This window comes from Tasmannia lanceolata, unplaced genomic scaffold (genome assembly GCF_043159265.1).
Source record: "Tasmannia lanceolata isolate RefF3 unplaced genomic scaffold, GAP_Taslan_0.1 ptg000054l, whole genome shotgun sequence".
NCBI classification, from domain to species: domain Eukaryota; kingdom Viridiplantae; phylum Streptophyta; class Magnoliopsida; order Canellales; family Winteraceae; genus Tasmannia; species Tasmannia lanceolata.
Window position 1 is genome coordinate 1565522 of NW_027518731.1, and position 15106 is coordinate 1580627.

Below are 15106 nucleotides of genomic sequence, written 5' to 3' on the forward strand. Positions count from 1 at the left end.
AAATCAGTAGACTGCATATTGTAAAAAAACACTGCAAATCTCTAGACTGAATTGTCCAATCTGGAGTATAGGCTAGTAGCACTACACATACTAGTCTAAAGCAAGTAGATGATGGGATTGCGATCTTACAGTATGTATGCATGTTCCCTTTTCATGCCTAAGTTTGTCATCAACATGCAATGTATCGTCCTACAACGAATTGTTGCTCTTTCACTTGAATATTGTATTATTCCTAGAGAAGTACAACACTATCACACGAGCTATTTTGCATTCTTATGAAATGCAAGTTTAAGACATTGTTATTTTTGCATCGATTGTGCTACGTATGAATGTATGGTTAATTTTTGTCTTTTTTTTAGAATGTCTGCATTTCTTATTTATTTCATATTTGATCCATTAAATCCACTTTATATGAGATTATCTTGTAAAATTGGGGTGTATCGGTACAATCAATAAACCCATAATGTTGGAGTTCTGAGATGGAATGTACCCTCTTTAATCTTGGATTAGTAATCTTTTTTCTTGAGAATCTTTGATTTGCTTAACTCAAAAAAAAGAAAAAGATATGATATCATGGCTTGAGAAGACTATTAATTAGATATAGAAAGTAACATAGTTAACACATTCCCTCTTCTTATGAAACAAATATGAAATGAGTCAACTAACCAAGATTTTGAAAGGTGCCAAAAGATATCACTACATTGTTAAAAGGCATTAGGGTGCACTTCATTTACTAAGCTAATATGGAGATGACAATACTAAAAAGTTGTACAAATCAATGATACTAATGTTCGCTCAATGACTTGCAAAGTGATAGTTACAAAAAATTATCAACATTTAAGTTCAATTATCAAATGAGCATATTGTACAAAGCTATTGATTTTCGATTATATCATCTACAATGGGCGAGCCACGCTTCTATTGGTCATGAATATGATGGCCTGATGTATTCAACCAATTAGGGGATGGAACAACAATTGCATGCACTACAATTTAGCATGATGGAATAAACTCTGATAGTGTGATATATCAAACAAAGAATAATTTATCTTTGCTGTTCATTCATGCCATTGGAGCCAAAATAGAGTTGAGTAAATATAAGAATGCCATCGAAACATCTTATTTTCTATCCTAAGAGGATACACTTCAATTTATTTTCTCTTTTGCAGATTTTGCAAGCGTAAGAGGAAGAGGTATCATCTTCAATGTCTTAAAAAAGAGTAAATTATCATTCAATGAGAATTTTTCTCCAGTATTGCTTTCTAATATTCTATTTTATTTCTTTTCAAGGGAATTTTACATGCTAAGAGTTCATTAAAGACTTCAGATATTGGAGAAAACTAAAAAAGGCGCAGACCTGCATTATCATCTGTAAGTATATGGGTATTATGAGTTTATATGCTACAATACAATTTAATAATCTCATATATGATTTTAATAATTCACTTCATTGTTTGTCACTGGTTATAAATAAATGGTAAAAGAAGATTTAGAAAAATATAGAAAAGAGAAAATAAAGGAAGAAAATGGTTAATAATTTTTTTTTAGATTTAGTATGAACTCAAAGATTTTTGTGCCATAGAGATCTTTAAGAGTAATCGTTGCTTTCATATACTTTCATATATATATATATACAGCTCATTATTATTCATGTGGGGCTCATTGATCATGGATTAGTCTATGTTCTTATATATCTTTTCCAAATAAAGCAATGATAGATACAAGGGAGCCCTTGCATAAAGAGCCAAAAAAGGGCTCTTCATTGGATCCACGTCATTTTCAGTTACATTTTAAAATCAGTTGAAAAAGTAAAATCAGTTACATCTGATGACGCGGATCCAATGAAGAGCCAAATAACATGCATCCAAATGAGATGTATGCCTTTCTAGGAAAAAGCTTTCTATTTCAGTTTTGTTGTACCAAACGACGAAAAGGATTTCCTTGGAAAGGAAAGGAAGAGAAAAGGCTTTCCCCATAAAGCCAGAGCGGAAAGACCTTCCCTACAAGCCAGACTGGCCCTTAGTAAGTTAATGCTTCATACCTTTCTTATCCGGCTTACATCTTTGTTCTTCTTGTGTCGTTTCCTCTTCTGCTCAACTACCAGTTTGTTAAATACAAAATATAGTCCCCATGCCACCTAATTTGCTAGTCCTCTATGACTCTTCTCGGAAGGGATCACAATTGGTCATCCCATAGGGACCACAATGATGGATGGCTCATGTTCATTTCTAATAGAAACCGATCCAAACCGTTGGTTTCGTGGACTTCCCTCCATGGAATGTCATAGGCTAGACATTTTTAGTGTGAGTAATTTAGATATAATACAAAATATTCATATTATTTAGAGGAAAAACTTTGAGAAATGATATATTCGCCCATTTTCTTCCTCGTTCCGCCCCTTGGTATGGTAAAAATAGAGTAGTCAGGGAGGTGGTCCATGGAATAAAAGAGGGCGAATAGATCAATTCCCAGAGTTTTTATATAATTATATGATGTCGACACTTACATTATTGAATGATTCAATCCGTTCATTTGTTGGGGCTGGGGCCCAATGTAAATAAGTTGTCTGCAAAAAAAAACATCTCCATGCGATGATCTTAACCCTCCAATCAATAGAAGATTTTATAATGTCCTACCCTTTGTGGATCATAGGGTTAGGATCATCTTACGGAGATGATTTTTGAGGCACAAACTATTTATGTTGGGTTCCAACAAATGAATGGTTTGGATCACTGAAAAATGCGGGCCCTACCGTACCTTCTTAAGAATATTGGACTTCACACAGCATATAAAATCTTGATCCAAACGAATGGTCCGGATTTTCGAACAGGGTGGGCCCTACTGTAATTCTTCGAATTGGATGATTGGCTTTATTTTTGAATTACGGAGGACTACGGAACTAGTCATAGTATTCTCTTTTCACGAACTCATTCCTCTCTCTCTCTCTCTCTCTCTCTGAAATAGTTTCAGTTAAAACCTCTTTAATCTTGTGTTTGAAACAATTTGTTTGTATTTCAGCTTCAATCTGTTTGTACTCTTCAATGGATTTTATGTTTTTTTTATCTATTTCTGATCTGATTCTAACCCAAAGAAAAAGTTTTTTTTTTTTAAAATTCTGCTATTGATGGAATGATTATGGCAGTGAATTCGAGTTTGTTGTTAGAAAAGGATTTTTTTAAAATTTAGTGATTGTTGGAATTATTATGGTGAATTTGAGGTGGTTGTGTGGGCATCAAAAAATATTTGCCCATATCAAATTATAAAATCGCCTCCATTTTTTAGTGGGTCCTACACCCCTTAAAAGGGGTCTAAATGTAAATGCTCCTACTTGGGCCCAAATGGAAGGCCCACTAAGTAGCAAGCCCAAGGGGCCACCAATTCAAGTACAACCCATGATCACCAAACAAAAAAAGAGCTAAACAGAAAAAGAATCAAAGCAAGAAGGTAAAGAACTCCAGGAGAAGAAAGACTCTTCTCCCAACTAAGCAATCAAGTACTTGAAGAAACTCTCCCACGAATAACAAGCCACTACAAAACGCCCTTCACTTGAAGAAATCAAAACATCTTCACAACCGATAAATCGCGAAGCCCGGAGTGAAGTTCGCACATCTTCAAACATCGAAGAACGAGAATCACGCTGCGAAAGCACTCGTCTTCACCAAATTCAACTTTGTCTTCTTCAACACTTTGATCGTTAATCGGAGGATTGTAGAAAGTTGTACCATTTTCATTTAAATTACAATTTCTTTGTAATTTGTCCTCGAATTTTGTGTTAGTGAATTCACGTGAAATTTGCTATCGACAGGTCATTGTCGTTGTTTTTCACGGTTCTTTCACTCTCATTACATATTTATGGACATACACAGACACACATCAATGGTCTCGTTGAGTTTTGTGTTGTTCTGCTATAAATCTAACTCGTATATTGGTATAGACTTGTAGCGTGAATAAAATGAGAAAGGCATGTTGGACATGATAAGTTTAGAAAGTTGCTGTGTTGATTTGTTGATATGATTAGGGGAATAAAGTTAAAGTTAGTAAGTTGCTGCTATCAATTATGAGAATAAAGTAAATTAGGTTGCTATTAGGATCAATTGTTGCTATTATTTATGAGTACTCTTATTTAGGAAGTCTATTTGGTAGGATTTTTTTTTTTTTGTCATAGTACTTGTATTATTTTGATTTTTTGAATATTATGCATGTTGCTGGTGAGGTCTGGGGCTACTGCTACTTCCAGGCTTCTTCGGCATGGCATGAGTGATATGACTGCTTATCTCTTCATTTCCGGGTTAATTTGGTTTTTGGCCCGTTTCTAAAAGGTGGTGTAATCTTTAGTGCCTCTGCTCCTTGGCTATATCATAGGAAAGGGAATAATATGTACGTGATAAAATCTTTTAGACATGAAAAGACTTATAGTGGTTGGCGAGTGGGTTAGAAACTATGATATCTTTGGGCTTTAAATTGATATGAGCCTTTCCATTTCTCAGTGGAATTAATTGAAGAAACTGCTACTTTGCATAGTTATAATTTGAGGGGTGGATGATACCATCAACCGGTATCTGAAACTCAATTCTGGATGTAGATATTTGGGAGTGAGGTTTTGGAGATTAAGAGGTGCTAAAATTCCTCTTTTAGGGAATTTCTATTTTTTGGACTCTAATGAGGGAGGTGTATGCGATCAACGAGACCAACACCGCATTTGTAGTAATTCTCTTGTCGGGTCATTTCTAAAGGAAAGAGACTCGTAAATGTTAGTGGATGACTGAGCTGTGAGTAGGGGTGCAACACGGGTAGGGTCGGGTTGAGGCCGACCCGACCCGACCCGACCCAACCCGAGGAACCCATTTTTCCAACCCAACCGGACCCAACCTCACGAACAATTTCCTCAACCTGTCCCAACCCAATCCGACCCGACCTGACTCGATTTCTATATTGAATCAGAAACCGTTTGATAATTTTGGCAGAAGAAGAAGAAGAAAACTCCGAAAAAGGAGTTACAAAACCGGTGTTATCATACGATTCATACCTGGAAAATAGAAAAAGCAAAGGTCATGTTTGGCAGCCATTAATATCTTTGCTCCAATGCCCACATTTAATACAGTTTTGACTCCAACAATTTTTTTTATTCCATTCTTACATGTAGATGACAGTGACCTTTAAAAATAAATAAATGCCGAACATTCGTTGATGTTATTTTCACGGGTAAATTACTGTTACGTGCAGTGATGAAAAAATAACCTAAAAATGTTGGTTGTTTCCAACATGGTTTAAAATTTCCGTTTCGGTACAAGTTTCGGACTCCTGAAATTTCAAATTTTCAACCGAAAATCCAAAATTTCGGTAGAAATTTGGTAATAATTAAAAAAACATAATTAATTCATTTCAAAATTCTGAAAATTTGGACCGAAATTCTGAAATTTCGGACGAAATTTTGTGACATTTCTTTTAAAAAATAAAATTACATTTCTCGAAATTCCCGACCGAAATTCTCAAAATTCCGGACCGAAATTCTCTAAATTCCGAAATTTCGGACTGAAGAAATTTCGGCCGAAATTTGGTAAAGGCCAAAAATTTTGGCCGAAATTTGGTAAAGGCCAAAATTAGAAATTTCGCCAAATTTCCGATTTCGGCCGAAATTTAAAACCATGGTTTCCAAAACCCTTATAAATGATATTTAAAAAAAAATAGAATTGAAGGACAAAAATGCCCCTGTGATACCTTTTACTAGGGCTGCAACTCGGGTCGGGCGGGTCGGGTTTTGGAGAACCCAACCCTACCCGAGAAATATCTCGGGTTGGGTTTTTTCCCGGAAAACCCATGATTCCCAAACCCGGCCCTACCCATGATAAATCTCGGGTCGGGTCGGGTTTTTTCACGTTGACGCAATTTTTTAAGGAAAATTCTTATTTGGCAACGCAACTCAACTCATAGAAGCAGAAATTACACTCACATTACACTTGAATCAAACAATGATGTAATTACACTAACATCACACTTGAATCAAGCAATGCTGTAATTATAATCAAACAATGCTGAATCAAACACTTGAATCAACTCAACTCATAGAAGCAGAAATTACACTCACATACAGTAACAGTGGGTGCGTGGGTTTTCACTTTTAACTTTTAACTAACAATAGAAAAAAAATGTACATACTATAACTTATGTAACTCGGGTCGGGTCGGGCCCCTTCAAACCCGGCTCGACCCGAGATTCATGCGGGCTTTTGAATGCTCAACCCGGCTCGACCCGAAACCCATGAAACCTGAACCCAACCCAGGCTATTTTCGGGTCGGGTCGATGCGGGTCGGGTAAAACCCGGCTCGAGTTGCAGCCCTACCTTTTACCATTCATTTTACTTTTTACCTTTTACCTTCATCGAAGCATACGAGAATGAGGGATTTTCGTCCAAATCTTCTCCTCTCCGGCGATCGAAGACAACCTCTCAGCCCTCTTCTCCTTCAATTTTCCACCAAAGTAGATACAAACTCTCTCTCTCTCTCTCTCTCACTTTATTATTTGAAGAGACGTAGGTTTCATAAATATAATTTTTTTTTATAAACATTAGGGTTATTTTCTATGCCCTCTTCCTCCTCCAATCTTCCATTACGGTAGGTAAGTAGGTTTCCCTCTGCATATTAAAAAAGGGTTTGGAGCTCTCTCTTTTCCTGATAATAAAGAAAAAGACAAGCAAACAGGGTAGTGATACTGGATCATCCTAAGGAAATGATTTTTCAAAAAGTACTGTATGACTTGCACCATAGGATGGATCCAAACAGTCCATTTGATGGGCCACAATATAAATACACTTGGCCCCCAAAAATCATTTCCATAGGATGATCCCAACCCTCCAATCTATAAAAGTTTCAATAATATGCATTTCCTCTATAGATCGTAGGGCTAGGATCATCCTATGGACATGATTTTTCAAAAAGTACTGTATGATTTACACCATAGGATGATCCAAACAGTCTATTTGATGGGCCACAATATAAATACACTTGGCCCCCAAAAATCATTTCCGTAGGATGATCCCAACCCTTTGATCTATAGAGGTTTCAGTAATAAGCATTTCCTCTATAGATAGTAGGGCTAGGATTATCCTATTGGAATGATTTTGGGGGAGCAACTTATTTATGTTGTGGGCTTGTGGCCCATCAAATGGGCGGTTTGTATCATCCTATGGTGTAAGCTTCTTGAAAAATACTGGACTAAACGTGTTTAAACCATATAATATCTCTTTTTTTTCTTTTTTTTAAGATATTCCTTTGTTTGATTTGTATATGAGGAAAAGAACTGATGTTGCCAGTGATGCACATTTTGCCTTGACCTAAATATGAAGCCTTTGCAAATATTTCACTTCAAATATATTCCCCTCTGTAACAAGGCATTACACATTCATGCAAATATTTCAAGTTCTAATGGACGGTTTGGAATGCAAGCTGTACGGTACATTTTGAAAAATACCAAACTACATGGCCTTACCCGGTATAAAAACTCACAAAATTCAGGGTAGCCAAACAGTGCCCCAAATCTTTGAAAAATTATACTTTATTTAAATAAATTCATGCAAATAAAAGTAATATTTGATTTAGGGATATTAGCGATTGGAGATCCAAGTCGGGGGGATATAAGATGGATGGCTTGGATCGATTAAAGATAGGGCCCACTATGTAGTAGGAAATTTTATGCATATCCCTTAAGAAACATACGGTGAAGTTCAGTGTGAAAAGTATCGTAGGCCTTCTACTCTTAAACTGGCTTCGAGTAGGCAATGAAAGTTGAATCAATCCGGATGATTCAAACCGTTCAAATTATGGACTTGTGCGTAGTTTCGTGTAGGCTAAGAAAATTGAATTGATTGGATGAACGAAAAGGCGTCGGATAAGGGTCTTTGGAACAGGCACTTTAGGAATTAGGCCAATTCTTAGCTTACACGAATTTTTCGACCTACACGTCAGGACTCAGGCCTTTTGCCTTCCTTTATGCTATTTTGAGTAACGAATACCTTTTGCAAGCACCCAAAAACAAATGCCCGCTGTTTTCTCAACCCTACTTCAGCTTTTCACATGTAGCATTTTTTGAGCAATAAATAGCAGATGATAAATTCGCACCCTGTAGGATATTCGCACTCCTTACGGTATGGCTTGCACCATAGGATGATCCAAACCATCATTTCCAAAGGTTGATCTTAACCCTCTGATCTATAGAGGGTTGGGAACAACCCTCTAACATTCACATCACTCCCCTATATTTTTTTGATGTCCCGCTTTCCACGAAAGTTCAGAAGATGATGCAATCTACGGGCCCCACATGGTGGAGTGTGGGAATGGTGACATGGCAGATTGGCAGTGATTAGGATCTTACATTCAAATTAAAAAAATGGCATGCACGCATTGCGGACCCTGTTGAAATGTTGGGAAAATGACCAAATAGAATGGGTTTCTACTGACTATGACATTTGAAGAGGGGTGTTTTGTAAATCACCAATCAAGAGTGCATATGACTAAAATGCCCTTGATTCTCTCTCTCTCTCTCCCCCTATCAAATCACCTTTTTTGAAATGATTACATTTAGAATACAAATCCCAAAACTCACTTTTTTCTCTCTTCTTCTTCTTCCTCCCACCTACGTACGTATGAAAAACCCAAAAACCTCCATTTTTGAAACCCAAAAACCTCCATTGTTAGATGCCAGAAGCTCCATTCTATTGCTGAAAACCTCATTTTTAGATGTCAAAGCCTCCCTAACCCTTCATTGCATTGGAAAACGCCTCCATTTACAACAACTATTGCAAAAAAACGTTCTTAGATTTCAAATCGCAAAAATCTTCACTAGAAACCACCATTCAATTGCACAGAGCCTCCATTCAATGGAAATGTGTGTATTTCTAGCCCTCTCCCTTCTCTTTCAATTATAAGGCATGTTTATAAACTTGAATGAAAGTTTTCCATGTTAAACTACTGTTTTCCACTTTATAATCATTGTTATTTAACTGTAAACCACTAATTTCTTAAGTTAAACTACTATTGCACTATGATAAACTACTACTAAAGTGGGTGTTTATAAGTGGTTTATATAGCTTCTTTGGTTAAGAATCCTCAGTAGTGGTTTATTAAGGCTTACCAGTGGTTTAGAGTGTTTATAATTGGTTTATAAGGATTAACAATGGTTTAAAGTGTTTATAAGTGATTTATACAGGGTGATCAGTAGTTTATAGTGTTTATAAGTGGTTTATACAGGCTTATCAGTGGTTTAGAGTGTTTATAACTCGTTTATATAGGGTAAACGGTGGTTTATATAAGCCTATCAGTGATTTAGAGTGTTTATAAGTGGTTTATATAGGCTTATCAGTGGTTTAGAGTGTTTATACAGGGTAAGAAGTAGTTTATAGTGTTTATAAGTGGTTTATATAGGCTTATCAGTGGTTTAGAGTGTTTACAACTCGTTTATATAGGGTAAACAGTGGTTTATCTAAGACTATCAGTGGTTTAGAGTGTTTATAAGTGGTTTATACTAGCTTATTAGTGGTTTAGAGTGTTTATACATGGTTTATACAGGGTAAGAAGTAGTTTATAGTGTTTATAAGTGGTTTATATAGGCTTATCGGTGATTTAGAGTGTTTATAACTCGTTTATATAAGGTAAACAGTGGTTTATCTAAGTCTATCAGTGGTTTAGAGTGTTTATAAGTGGTTTATATAGGCTTATCAGTGGTTTAGAGTGTTTATACATGGTTTATATAGGGTAAACAATGGTTTACAGCGTTCATAAGTATTTAATATAATCGTAGCAGTGGTTTAGAGGATTTATAAGTGTATAATATATTGTAAACAATGGTTTAGAGTGTTTATAAGTTATTTATATAAGCCTAACAGTGGTTTAGATTGTTTATAACTGGTTTATATAGGCTTAACAGTGGTTTAGAGAGTTTATAAGTTGTTTATACAGTATAAGCAGTGGTTTATATAGGGGTAAGCAGTAGTTTAGAGTATTTACAAGTGGTCTATATAGGGTAAACAGTTGTTTAGAGTGTTTATAAGTTGTTTATACAGTGTAAGCACTGGGTTAGAGTGTTTATAAGTAGTTCATGTAAGCCTAGCAGCGGTTTAGAGTGTTTATAAGTTGTTTATATAAGCCTAACAGTGGTTTATAGTGTTTATAAGTGGTTTATATAGGATTAACAGTGGTTTAGAGTGTTTATAAGTTGTTTATACAGTGTAAGCAATGTTGTATAGTGTTTGTAAGTGGTTTATATAGGGGTAAGCAGTGGTTTAGAGTTTTTACAAGTGGTTCATATAGGGTAAACAGTGGTTTAGAGTGTTTATAAGTTGTTTATACAATGTAAGCACTGGTTTATATAGGGGTAAGCAGTGGTTTAGAGTATTTACAAGTGGTTTATATAGGGTAAACAGTTGTTTAAAGTGTTTATAAGTTGTTTATACAGTGTAAGCAGTGGTTTAGAGGATACCGGAGAGAGGTGCACGAACCTGCGGGGCATTGTGACCCTCTAATGGACGGTTGGGATCATCCCATGAGAGAAAGAGGGCATTGTGGCCCTCTAATGGACGGTTGGGATCATCCCATGAGAGAGAGAGGGGCATTGTGGCCCTCTAATAGACGGTTAGGATCATCCTATGAGAGAGAGAGGGGGGCGTTGGGGCCCTCTAATGGACGGTTGGGATCATCCCACGAGAGAGAGAGAGGGGGTATTGTGGCCCTCTAATGGACTGTTGGGATCATCCCATGAGAGAGAAAGAGGAATTGTGGCCCTCTAATTGATGGTTGGGATCATCCCATGAGAGAGAGGGGACATTGTGGCCCTTTAATGGACGGTTGGGATCATCCCATGAGAGAGAGAGACGGGGGCATTGGGGCCCTCTAATGGACGGTTGGGATCATCCCACGAGAGAGAGAGAGAGAGAGAGGGGGGGGCATTGTGGCCTTCTAATGGACTGTTGGGATCATCCCATAGAGAGAAAGAGAGAGGAATTGTGGCCCTCTAATTGATGGTTGGGATCATCCCATGAGAGAGAGAGAGAGAGGTGACGGTATTTTAAAAATGAGGGTATTTTTGTCCTAAACCCATGCAAACCGGTCACCATCACTGTATATTGGTGATTTCCAAGTCTCCCCTCTTCAAATGTCATAGTCAGTAGAAAGCCCTTTCATTTGGTCATTTTCCCTGAAATGTTTCATGTCACACCACGTCAGAGTCCAATGTCCAATCATTTTTCGTTTTGGCTGTTACTAAAAAAGCAACACGCGTGTATGTCGTCTGTGGGTACGTAACATGACCCCCTAACATCATTTATAAAAGGGAAAATGACCAAATAGAAGGGGTTTCTACTGACTATGACATTTGAAGATGGGTGTTTTGTAAATCACCAATCAAGAGTGCATATGACTAAAATGCCCTTGATTCTCTCTCTCTCCCTCCCTCCCTATCAAATCACCTTTTTGAAATGATTACATTTAGAATACAAATCCCAAAACCCACCTTTTTCTCTCTTCTTCTTCTTCCTCCCACCTACGTACGTATGAAAAACCCAAAAACCTCCATTTTTGAAACCCAAAAACCTCCATTGTTAGAAGCCAAAAGCTCAATTCTATTGCTGAAAACCTCATTTTTAGATGTCAAAGCCTCCCTAACCCTTCATTGCATTGGAAAACGCCTCCATTTACAACAACTATTATAAAAAACGTTATTAGATTCCGAAATTGCAAAAATCTTCACTAGAAACCACCATTCCATTGCACAAAGCCTCCATTCAATGGAAATGTGTGTATTTCTAGCCCTCTCCCTTCTCTTTCAATTATAAGACATGTTTATAAACTTGAATGACAGTTTTCCATGTTAAACTACTGTTTTCCACTTTATAATCATTGTTATTTTACTGTAAACCACTAATTTCTTAAGTTAAACTACTATTTCACTATGATAAACCACTATTGAAGTGGGTGTTTATAAGTGGTTTATATAGCTTTTTTTGGTTAAGAATCCTCAGTAGTGGTTTATAATCCTAAGTAGTGGTTTATTAAGGCTTACCAGTGGTTTAGAGTGTTTATAATTGATTTATAAGGATTAACAATGGTTTAAAGTGTTTATTAGTGATTTATACAGGGTGAGCAGTAGTTTATAGTATTTATAAGTGGTTTATACAGGCTTATCAGTGGTTTAGAGTGTTTACAACTGGTTTATATAGGGTAAACAGTGGTTTATATAAGCCTATCAGTGATTTAGAGTGTTTATAAGTGGTTTTTATAGGCTTATCAGTGGTTTAGAGTGTTTATACATGGTTTATACAGGGTAAGAAGTAGTTTATAGTGTTTATAAGTGGTTTATATAGGCTTATCAGTGGTTTAGAGTGTTTACAACTCGTTTATATAGGGTAAACAGTGGTTTATCTAAGACTATAAGTGATTTAGAGTGTTTATAAGTGGTTTATATTGGCTTATTAGTGGTTTAGAGTGTTTATACATGGTTTATACAGGGTAAGAAGTAGTTTATAGTGTTTATAAGTGGTTTATATAGGCTTATCAGTGGTTTAGAGTGTTTACAACTGGTTTATATAGGGTAAACAATGGTTTATATAAGCGTATCAATGATTTAGAGTGTTTATAAGTGGTTTATATAGGTTTATTAGTGGTTTATAGTGTTTATACATGGTTTATACAGGGTAAGAAGTTGTTTATAGTGTTTATAAGTGGTTTATATAGGCTTATCAGTGGTTTAGAGTGTTTACAACTCGTTTATATAGGGTAAACAGTGGTTTATCTAAGCCTATCAGTGGTTTAGAGTGTTTATAAGTGGTTTATATAGGCTTATCAGTGGTTTAGAGTGTTTATACATGGTTTATACAGGGTAAACAGTGGTTTACAGCGTTCATAAGTATTTTATATAATCGTAGCAGTGGTTTAGAGGATTTATAAGTGTATAATATATGGTAAACAATGGTTTAGAGTGTTTATAAGTTGTTTATATAAACCTAACAGTGGTTTAGATTGTTTATAACTGGTTTATATAGGCTTAACAGTGGTTTAGAGTGTTTATAAGTTGTTTATACAGTATAAGCAGTGGTTTATATAGGGGTAAGCAGTAGTTTAGAGTATTTACAAGTGATTTATATAGGGTAAACAGTTGTTTAAAGTGTTTATAAGTTGTTTATACAGTGTAAGCACTGGGTTAGAGTGCTTATAAGTGGTTCATGTAAGCCTAGCAGCGGTTTATAGTGTTTATAAGTTGTTTATATAAGCCTAACAATGGTTTATAATGTTTATAAGTGGTTTATATAGGCTTAGCAGTGGTTTAGAGTGTTTATACAGTGTAAGCAATGGTTTATAGTGTTTGTAAGTGGTTTATACAGGGATAAGCAGTGGTTTAGAGTTTTTACAAGTGGTTCGTATAGGGTAAACAGTGGTTTAGAGTGTTTATACGTTATTTATACAGTGTAAGCACTGGTTTATATAGGGGTAAGCAGTGGTTTAGAGTATTTACAAGTGGTTTATACAGGGTAAATAGTTGTTTAGAGTGTTTATAAGTTGTTTATACAGTGTAAGCAGTGGTTTAGAGGATACCGGAGAGAGGTGCACGAACCTGCGGGGCATTGTGACCCTCTAATGGACGGTTGGGATCATCCCATGAGAGAAAGAGGGCATTGTGGCCTTCTAATGGATGGTTGGGATCATCCTATGAGAGAGAGAGGGGCATTGTGGCCCTCTAATAGACGGTTGGGATCATCCCATGAGAGAGAGGGGGCATTGTGGCCCTTTAATGGAGTGTTGGGATCATCTCATGAGAGAGAGAGGGGGGCATTGGGGCTCTCTAATGGACGGTTGGGATCATCCCACGAGAGAGAGAGAGGGGGCATTGTGGCCCTCTAATGGACTGTTGAGATCATCCCATGAGAGAGAAAGAGAGAGGAATTGTGGCCCTCTAATTGATGGTTGGGATCATCCCATGAGAGAGAGGGGACATTGTGGCCCTTTAATGGACGGTTGGGATCATCCCATGAGAGAGAGAGGGGGGCATTGGGGCCCTCTAATGGACGGTTGGGATCATCCCACGAGAGAGAGAGAGAGAGAGAGAGAGAGAGAGAGAGAGAGGGCATTGTGGCCCTCTAATGGACTGTTGGGATCATCCCATGAGAGAGAAAGAGAGAGGAATTGTGGCCCTCTAATTGATGGTTGGGATCATCCTATGAGAGAGAGAGAGAGAGAGAGAGAGAGAGGTGACGGTATTTTAAAAATGAGGGTATTTTTGACCTAAACCCATGCAAACCAGTCACCATCACTGTATATTGGTTATTTCCAAGTCTCCCCTCTTCAAATGTCATAGTCAGTGGAAAGCCCTTTCATTTGGTCATTTTCCCTTTATAAAACGCCTCACTTTTTACCCTGAACTTTAATGTCTGTCTAAAGTAATTTGCATTCAATTTCCTACTACATAGTGGGCCCACCTTTAATCGATCCATGCCATCCATCTGATATCCCTCAACTTGGTTCTCCAATCTCTTAAAATCACGCCAATCCAATATCCCACCACTATCTTTCGATTGAAACCAAAAACAAATATTATTAAAGGTTAGGATTGTCCGATTGACAAAAGCGGGGCCTACAAAACCCTATTGTGCTACAATGAGCTACCCCCTGACCAACCATATGTCACTTGTACGTGACTGGCGAATATAAACTGTTGTTCGGTTGCCCATGCGGGTCTCACTAAGGCTCAATATCAAAGACGTGTACCATGTTGTCCCCAAGGTTGACCATAAGATACAAATTTATTTTTTTTTATAGGCAGGCTGACCCCTACAAGATATATTAAAGAACAGGACAGATACAACATGAAAGCCCAAAGGCAACCCCACAGCATAAAGGGGAATCTAAAAAGAGATTCAAAAGGAACACAAAAGAGGGTAAGAGGACCCCAGCCAAAAACAGCACAATACAACCCAAAGAGGTTAGAAGAGAGCAAGACACATGATGATAGCATAACAAAGTCTCTAAATCAAAGTAAGAAAATGACAAGAGATGGGAAGGAAAATTATGACCGAAATACTCAGAGCAAAAATAGAGACAATAATCCTAAAAAGAGTAAAGAAACA